Source organism: Cebus imitator, unplaced genomic scaffold (genome assembly GCF_001604975.1).
Source record: "Cebus imitator isolate Cc_AM_T3 unplaced genomic scaffold, Cebus_imitator-1.0 Scaffold794, whole genome shotgun sequence".
Lineage (NCBI taxonomy): Eukaryota > Metazoa > Chordata > Mammalia > Primates > Cebidae > Cebus > Cebus imitator.
This window is the reverse complement of record NW_016108109.1, coordinates 625,496-635,542: the sequence shown is the minus strand read 5'-3', so window position 1 is coordinate 635,542 and position 10,047 is coordinate 625,496.

Sequence of the window (10,047 nt, the reverse complement as noted above, 5' to 3'; positions counted from 1 at the left end):
AAAAAAAAAAAAAAAGAAATGCGTGAGTGGTGTAGCCTTCATTCACGTTTGCACATGTGTTGAAAAAATGTATACATATGTTCCTGTATGTGAAAGCGCTTGTGACAGAAATTCTGAAGAATACTCTCTGGGCTTGAATTCCAGTTCAGCCACTTATTTGTTGTAGACCTTGGTGGTTTATTAACCTAACCACGCTTTAGTTTCCTCATCTATAAAATCAGAATGAGAATTATTATTATACTAATAGTTGTTATGAGAATTATACTTAATACCTATAAATCATTTTGAGCAGTGCCCAGCATCCAGTAAGTTCTATAGAATGCTAGCTGTTATTGTAACTATATTAATATATAACATTAATTGATATAATTATATATAATTAATCATTAAATGTGATATAATCTATATAATCTTTATTAATATATAATATAGATATATATGTTAATATAGTTTCAATAATTGCTAACATTCTATAGCATTTTACTACATACCAAAGCATAGGTTTTGAAAGGATGAGATAAAACTAAACATAACTTCTGATGTTTCCAGCTAGCACCCCAATGGATGGCTTAAGAGCCCATTCGGGTATATACATTCTAGTTTAGATATTAGGGACCAGCAAAGGGTCAGATAGTAAGTATTTCAGCTTTGCAGGCTATAAAAGTCTCTGTATCACATACTGAATTCTGGTATTTCAGTACCAAAGTAACCATAGACAGTTTCTAAATGAATGTGCTTGGGTATGTGCCAATAAAACTTTGTTTATAAAAAAAGAAACAGACAGATGTGGCCCTCAGAGAGCTTGCCCACTCCCACCCTAGAGGAAATAATGAAGGCGAATGGGTAAGGATTACAGGGAGCCGGACTCAGCTCTCCATGAGCAAAATCCTCCAGCATGGTTAGCTCTCTCTCATTAGTGAGCTTCCCAGCACTGGGGTTATTTAAGCAGAAGCTGGAAATTTATCCCCCATGGATAATTCTGTAGCAATTCTGAGTTTTGTGGGTGAAGCTAGACATACTTTTACAGATCTTTCTAAATCCAAGATTTAATTATTATTATCCTAAGTAATGGTGAAGTAGGTCATCACATTTGTTCTTGGAAGTGAACAAATTTCACAATTGTGCAGAAGTGAAATATAAAATCATTACTGTGTGTGAGAATGTAGAGAAGAAATCAGAGCATCAGGAACAAAGCACAGTAAACATACCATTTCTTAAAAGATACGTTAGACAGTTTGTAAAAGCAGATGATACTAGTAAGTGTGTATGGCTTTTCACAATATTTATTTTCTGTAAAATGAAATAGAAGGTAAATTTAACCTATGGCTTTTCACAATATTTATTTTCTATAAAATGAAATAGGAGGTAATTTTAACATATAGCAAAATTCTAACTTATAATCAGATGTTAATTTAAAGTTGCAGTTTCCAGTATCAAATTTGGGATCAGTACATGATCCCAAAATTAATTTGAGTTTAGAATTTTCACTGAGAGCAGTAAAAGGCTATAAGTGGCTTATTAGGCATAACAAATGAGACGACGCACTCTCAGTTTCACCCCCTGACTTCCAGATCCATGCATTCTGTCTTTTGGGAGGAGACAATTATATAAGTGTCTCATTCAAAACTTATGATGAATTCCAGAAGACAGAAGCCCATCTTTTTAGGCTGTTGTCTTCCATATTCTGAACTGAGACTTCAGCAAGCCATTCCACCTGTCAGCTAGGCCGGCTGCTTCTGGAGGATAGAATAGGTGGTAAGACCAGTTAAAGCCATGGGCTAAGCCCGTAACTGTACTTGTGCTGTAAAGTAGGTTCCTTGAGCAGAAGCAATGCTGTGCAAAATACTGTAACAGTGGTGAGCACTTACAGAAGCCCAAAGTTGATGGTCCTGGCAAAGGAGAGGCCGACCTATGTCAAAATATATGTCTAGCCCAATGGGTACAAGTATCCATCCCCTCTGTGGTGGAAGAGGTTTAATGCAATGAATCTTTTACCAGGTGACTGACTCAACGGTCCTCCTGAGGATTGGTGGCATGTAGCAGGTGCAGTGTTGGTCTCTGCTGTTGACAGAGTAGGCAAGTCAGCCTTCATAAGGGAAAAGCTATGTTGCTGAGCTTTGCACAGCCTCCATCCCTGATACTGTGAATATTTTATCAATGGGCCCATTGATCAAGAAGTGGGGTTGCTGTGGAGACGGAGGCTGACTGACGTTTACGGAGTGTATAATTTTATATACCTGATTATGAAGAGCCTCCCCCTCTGCAGTCCATGCCTGTGCATGAACATTCACGTGCCTCACCAGCCTCTTCACAGCCTGGGCCTGTTCTTAAAGCTCATTCTATATTCTTCTTTCCCAGCCTTCCTCTTCTCTAACCTTCCAAGTCCCACCTCTTCCAGGTCCCTGACTGTCTAGCCAAACCTGCACCAACCACCCATGCATCCGTGTAGATCCCTACTTCTGGCCCTCACTCATGGCAAAAATAAAAGTGAACAATCTAACACATCACTTGAATCTCTGCTTTTTGGGAGGATTTCTTTCTTCACTATTGTCCTTCAGGTTTGCCCCTGAGGGGCCTGTAATGGAGCAGCCATCTAGGTTCAGGTGACACCAGCACATAATGCAGACCTGTCTGTAAGCTAGATTTGGTTTGTTTTCCCACATCAATGGGTGATAGAGGATACCACAGGAGCACAGGGCCATGACTGAAGGGAAGGCAGCAATGCTGAAGGAGCTGGTGCTAGAGAGCCTAAACTCTTGCTCAGGTAATGTATTTGTCTATGCTGGGTCTGTCCAAGTCAGCTCTTATTCATCATTCCCCTGTGATAAGGGATTACTGCTGTGCACACCCAACCTTGGCTTGTGGGTCCCACAGCACCAGTTGGTGATGAAACATTTAGGCTTAATGTCCCACATTTAGGCATTTAGTCTCTGTCAATGCCCCTGAGGATATCCCTGTGACTCTCCCATTGCTGCTTGCCAGCCATGCCACACAACCTCCCTATGTTCCACAGACACCTCAGGGAAACACCAGATCATGAGTCCATGTAAGGGAGCAGCTTGCCCTGTAGCCTGGGCTTACTACAGAGCCTTCTCTCACTCTCATCACCAGGAAAAACTGGCAGATTATAGAAGACCGTAGATAGTAACACATTCAGCTGTGAAAAATGCTGCCAAGAGCCATGCTTTCATTCTTTTCTGGTAGTAGGTGCAAGGAGGAGCAGCAACTGGTCTTTCAACTTGGAGGTTATTGAGACCCCAGAAACATCACTGAGGTGGCAGGCTCTGGTTTTATACGGGACGTATCGCCCATGCTCCAGAATACAAGTGTCAAATGGAAGTACATAATGCTCATCAGATCTGAGCCAGCTAATTTGTGGGCTAGTGTGATGTTTTGTGAAATGTTAAGTCAATCAACATTTTGGAAACTGCATGTCAGCAGAGAAAAGGATAACTGGCACTGCCCTGAAGCAAGATTGTGAACTTGTATTATTGACCCTGACAGGTGAAAGCAAACTGTTCTGGTTTGACTTTTGAAAATAATATGGAGGAAAGAAAACATTCTCCATGTCCACAGCTGCACTCCAAATGCCAGGGGCTGTGCTAATTTCCTTCAGGAAAGATGCGGCTTCTGGAACAGCACCTGGAATTGGGATCACCACCTAACTGTGTTTAGGATAATCTGCAGAAACTCTCCATGATCCATCCAGTTGTTGCACAGGCTAAACAGGTGAGTTAAATGGAGATGTGGCAGGGATCACCATGCTGCATCTTTGGTGGTAACACTCAGCTCAGCAATCCCTGCCGGGAATTGCTTCTGGTTTACTAGCTTGGTAGGGAAAGAAAATTCCAGTGTTTTCTACTTAGCCTTTCCTATAATGGCCCTCACCCTTTTGGTCAGAGAACTAATGTGGAGACTCTGACAGTTTCCAGGTATGTCTGTCCCAGTTACATATTCAAGAACTCGGGAAATAACCATACGTGTGTCTGTGGATTAGCTGGGCCCACCACAGGTTGGACTTCAGGTAATCCTCCATCTCTCACCTGACCACTGTAAGTACAACTCTGACTGGTGAACCACCGTAGTTCTTCAGAATTCTGCCAACCATGCTGAGGCTCAAAATGCTGCTCTCTTAAACAGCTTGTAAGCTGGAGGACCACCTCCTGTCAACATTTCACTCACCATCTTTCAAACTGACATTAACAAGACTCTAGCATATAAAGCAACAGCAAGATAGAACCACCAAAGGGGATCTTAGTCCTTCACATGTTATCCTTTTTTTCTTTTCTTCTTCTTTTTTTTTTTTTTCAGAAAAAAAAATTTTTTTTCTTCCTTTTTGCTCTTCAAGTCACCTCTTGGTACAGAAAAACCCTTTTTCTTTGAGGCTTAATTTTGTAGTTTAGGACTGGGGGAAAAGAATAGATCAATTTACCTGAAAATAAATGTCCCTGGGCATCCTGTTCCACCTATAATCTTATCTTTAGCGGATATGAAAGCAAAAATTGCTGTTAATGTGTCACCAGAGGTGTGTCAAGAGGTCATGATGGTTTCCTTAGACTGGCCAGTGCATCATGGGGGATGTTTTCCTCATCAGACCATGAGCTTGATGGTCCCAAACAAAGACAGGACTAGGAAACAACTACCTACAATAACCGAACCAATAAAGAACTAATCCTAACGTGTCTTTAAAAATGCTTCACATCAAAATAGTAAAAACACAAATGACCCAAGACAAAAAAAAACACTAGATATGAAGGAAAAGAAAGGGTGCATGGGTGAATAAATATTTGCTCAACCATACTTAGAAGTGGGTTATTTCCAGTTCCAGATGAGAGAAAGCCCACTGGCAGCCCAAAGGGTGGGACATCAGGGGACAGGACCACAAGGAGGTGACACAGGCCCTCGAAGTCAGGGCCTGTGTCCCAGGGGGACTCCATCAAGGCAGTGTCTGGGGTCCAGGGGGACACCATACACACACTGCACCACATACAGTCACACACACATACCATACATACATACACACCTCACACATATGTACACACACATACCATACACTCAGGAAGATACTACATATACACACACACACCTATACCACACACACAGACATACTATGTACGCACATCTTATACACCACACAGAAACACATACCACACATACATACTACATATACACACCATACACATACACATCACACACAGATACAGCCAAACGTATGTACACACACCACACACAGACACACATCACATACACCCACACCAGACACATATATAAACATGCACACACATACACACACCAGACATACGAACTTATACTATACACAGACACATGCACATACACACAGAGACACACACACACTTCAAGTATTCTTCAAATTATGCCTCCATTTCTTTTCACTGAATGTTGGGATGGATCAATGGACCAAGGCAGGCAGAACACGTGGAGACCTCGGTCTTGGGTAGACTGGCTCTTGGCTTTCTCCCTCCTGGACATATCCGGCTCTCTTCCCTTCATCTCCTCTTCCAAGACAAACTGTGTTTTTTCAACTCATTCTCTACACAGCCAGACGGCTTACAAAGCAGGGGCTGTTCCATGCACATCTGACTTTCTCACCCAAATCTGCGTACACGCATCTTCATGTGTGTGTGAATGTCTGTGTGCATGTGTGCATTAATGTGTATACATGTGCCTGCATAACAACACTTCTGAAATTAGTGGCTGAGTATGAGGAACTTGAAACTCTTACAAGTTCTTTGAATATGAAAAGACAAATTTGTGCAACATAGATGGATTAGTCCTCTGCAGTTGCCCAACAGTCCATTTTACCTTAATGATAATGTTCAAGATTGTGCAGTGGATTCACAGAATGACAGAGTCTGTGCCTTCCCAGCACATGGCCCCACCTGTGTGATATTTTCCAGTATGCACACATGTGGGTTGTTAGAGTCTTTAGAGTAAACAGGGAGTTCATGGAGACTTGGCTGCTCCCAGAAGCACTCAGCACAGTCTAACATGACATAAAGTGTTACAGTTAATAACTGAATTAAACAAGGCTACTATATACAAGATCATTATCAACCAGATTACTATATATGACTATGAAACCAATGGAAGAAAAATGAAATAGCAAAAATCACACAAGAGGACAGGTACCTATGACAAAAGTAAGCCAATAAAGGGTTAACTAAAATATTTTTTTACAATAAATCATTCAAATTAATATAACGATTAAAAAAACCTATAGAAAAGCTTACAATATAAGAGCACAGGAAGAAAAGTCAGGCACAGTGGCCAAGACACATTCTCTGAACTCTACCTCACATAAAGCAGGTTACAGCAACAGAGAATCTCTGCAGGGCAGGAGTCCAGAAACACTGAAAATCAATCACCTCGCCTTTCTCAAGAATAAAAAAAATATATATCAAGTGGAAAGAATACAAGATGAAGACAATAATAAAGAGAAGAACAAACCTAATGAAATGGAAAAGAAATACAACAGAAACCAAGGCTAAAAGTTGTTTTTATAAATATTAATATAGTTAATAAACCACTAACAAAACTGATAAGGGAAAAGAGATTACAAAACACAAAGACCATATCAGAATCAAAACAAAGACCTGCTCTACGTAGCAGTATTGTAACTGAGAATTTTGTGAAATACATAGGATCAAACGTCTGACAACAGAGATTTCAACAGATGATGTGGAAAACCCAACTTACTAACACTGACACAGGATAGCATAAAATAACTACACTCCTCTCTATATTAAACAAAATTAATTCACTGTTTTTAAAAATCAAATCAACAAACAATAATGTTCCACAAGGAAAAAACACCAGGATCATATTTTGAAAATGTTCCAAATATTTAAGGAAGTAAAATATATCAACACTGCTCAGCTTCTCACAGAGAAGAAAGGAAATGTTTTGCAATTTATTTCTTGATGCCAGTGTTACATTAATACACAATCTGACCAGACAATAGGAAAAAACTCCCACAAAATAATAGATGCTCTCTTTTGCAAAGGGAGATACAAATATTCTAAGAAAAACATTTTTACATGAATTATATAATTCACCGATACCAATTGGGGTATACTAAAAAAGGCAAGAGTGGTTAACACAAAAATAAATTATGTATAACACCCTATTATTGAAAAAAGAAAGGCAGAAAATCATGATTATTTAGAATAAATGTGAAAATGCATGTTAAAATTCAACAATAAGTCACAAATAACTTATCAAATGTAAAAGAAGGCAACTTCCTTAATTTTATTTAGTCTAAAATAAACTTATTAAAAAAACATAATATATGAATATTAAAACCTTTGCCCTGGAAGCAGAACAAGACAAGGTTTCCTTAAAGCACCACCTGTATTTAACACTGTACTAGAGGTTTAATCAGAACAATAAAAGAAATATAAGGTATAAAGTTCAACATCTAACCAATAAACTATTATAAGTGGCCAACAATTACATTTATGGAAAATTCACAATTCAAAAATAATGACAGTAAATAGATAAATTAAGCAAAGTTATCACTTCCTCCACTCTGGCTGCCCCTGGAGGCCACACCCTCATTCCTTCCCTAGCCTAGGAGTCCACAGCTTCCTTCTCTAGCCTATTCACACAGCTCATCTTCCCAAAGTGCCACTGATCATGCCCAACTCCTGATGGAAACACTCATCCATCTGCCATTCAGCATAGAAATCCCTGACCTAAAAAATAGCAGATGCTGGTGAGGATAGAGAGAAAAGGGAACACTTACATATCATTGGTGGGATGTAAATTTGCACAACCACTACAGAAAACAGAATAGAGATTTCTCAAAGAACTAAAAACAAGTCTACCATTTGGTCTAGCAATCCCAGTACTGGGTATCTACCAAAGGAAAAGAAGTAGTTCAACCATTGTGGGAGACAGTGTGGTGATTCCTCAAGGATCTAGAACTAGAAATACCATTTGACCCAGCAATCCCATTACTGGGTATACACACAAGGGATTATAAAACATTCAATTACAAAGACACATGTACACATATGTTTATTGCGGCACTGTTTACAATAGTAAAGACTTGGAACCAACCCAAATGCCCATCAGTGATAGACTGAATAAAGAAAATGTGGCATATATACACCATGGAATACTATACAGCCATAAAAAGGATGAGTTCTTGTCCTTTGCAGGGACATAGATCAAGCTGGAAACCATCATTCTCAGCAAACTGACACAAGAACAGAAAACCAAACACCGCATGTTCTCACTCATAAGTGGGTGTTGAACAGTGAAAACACATGGACAGAGGGAGGGGAACATCATGCACTGGGGTCGGTTGGGGAGTGGGGGGACTCGGGGAGGGATAGCAGGGGGTGTTGGGATTGGGGAGGGCTAGCATTAGGAGAAATACCTAATGTAGATGATGGGCTGGCGGGGGGATGGATGCAGCAAACCACCATGGCACATTTATACCTATGTAACAAACCTGCACATTCTGCACATCATGTACCCCTAGAACTTAAAGTATAATAAAAAAAGAAGTCATTATATCAAAAAGATATATGCACTCATGTTTATCACAGCAGTACTCACAACAGCAAAGATACAGAACCAATGAATCCCCATCAACATTGGCATTATCTTTGGCTAAAGAAAATGTGGTACACATACACCATGGAATACTACTCAGCCATAAAAAGAAATAAAATCATGTTTGCGGAAACATGGATGGAACTGGAGGTCATGATCCTAAGTGAAATAACTCAGAAATAGAAAGCCACATACCACATCCTCTCACTTATAAGTGAGGGCTAAATGGCGTCTACACATGGGCACAGAGAGTAGAATTACAGACACTGGAGACTCAGAAGGGTGGCAGGAGGATGAGGGAGGAGAAATTATCTTCTGAGTACTATGTACTCTATTTAGGTGATTATTACACTAAAAACCCAGACTTCGTCACTGCTAATATATCCATGCATCAAAACTGCAATTTACTACTCCCTCAATCTATAAAAGCAAAAATTAAAAAAAGAAAGAAATCCCTGATCTTGTATTGCAGGTCCTTCCTGATGGGGCCCAAGCTCATGTTCAACTTGGCTCCCCCCATGAGCCCTGTTCGCCGAGTCTAAACCCAGGATTAGAGCAAAGAAACTCTGAATGGGGTTCTCTGGCATCTGTTCCATGTCCAACATCACACCAGCATTTTAAAATATATTATCTATTTGTTTTTCTAATTCAAACAACACTCATGAAGCAGATATTAGTATTTTTTATTTGTTTCTAGAAAAAAGAAAAGAAAAGAAATAGGTTTGGAAAAGTTACGTTGCTCAAGGTTGATTAATTCTCAAGGTTGGAACTCAGACCTTTGTCTGGCAGTCTCCACATCTTTGCTTCTTTCCCACAACCCAAGGCTTCTCCAGAGTTCACTGTGGGTCCCCACCCAGGTTTACCCCACATGCACTGCCTCTTTACCTGGAATGCTCCATGCAACATCACTTTCTAAATCTTGCACCTTCTTCACAGCCCAGCCCCTTTCTGCCACCACAGCTGAGGGTAGTTATTTTCTCCACACTGCCTTTGGCCCACACACCTGACACATCACTCTGGATTGTTCCGCTGGCATTTCCCTGTCTCTCTCACTTCCCATACTAAACAGCAAGCTGACTGATGAAGGGGCTTTTGCAAGGAGCACAGTATATGACCTGCTCTCCTCACACATGCTCAGCACAGTGTCGGTACAGAGTGGATGCTCAACCAGAATTGAACCAAAGTTGGGGTACCTCAGGCAATTCACTCAACACATGCACTCAATTTCTTCCCCGGCACAGCATATGCACCAGCAAACACTGAGAGAGCACCTGTCCCACCCCTCATGTCTTGGAGTGTTCACTGGGTGGGGCAAGCAGCAGAGAGCAACAGATCCTGGATAATAAGAACAAGAAAGACAGACATGCCTTCTCAGAACCAGCTGGCTTCTCGGCAGCAAGGGACAAGGGTCCCAAGGAAGGCCTTGCAGATGTAGGGAAAAGGCAACATGGTGATATGAGAAGG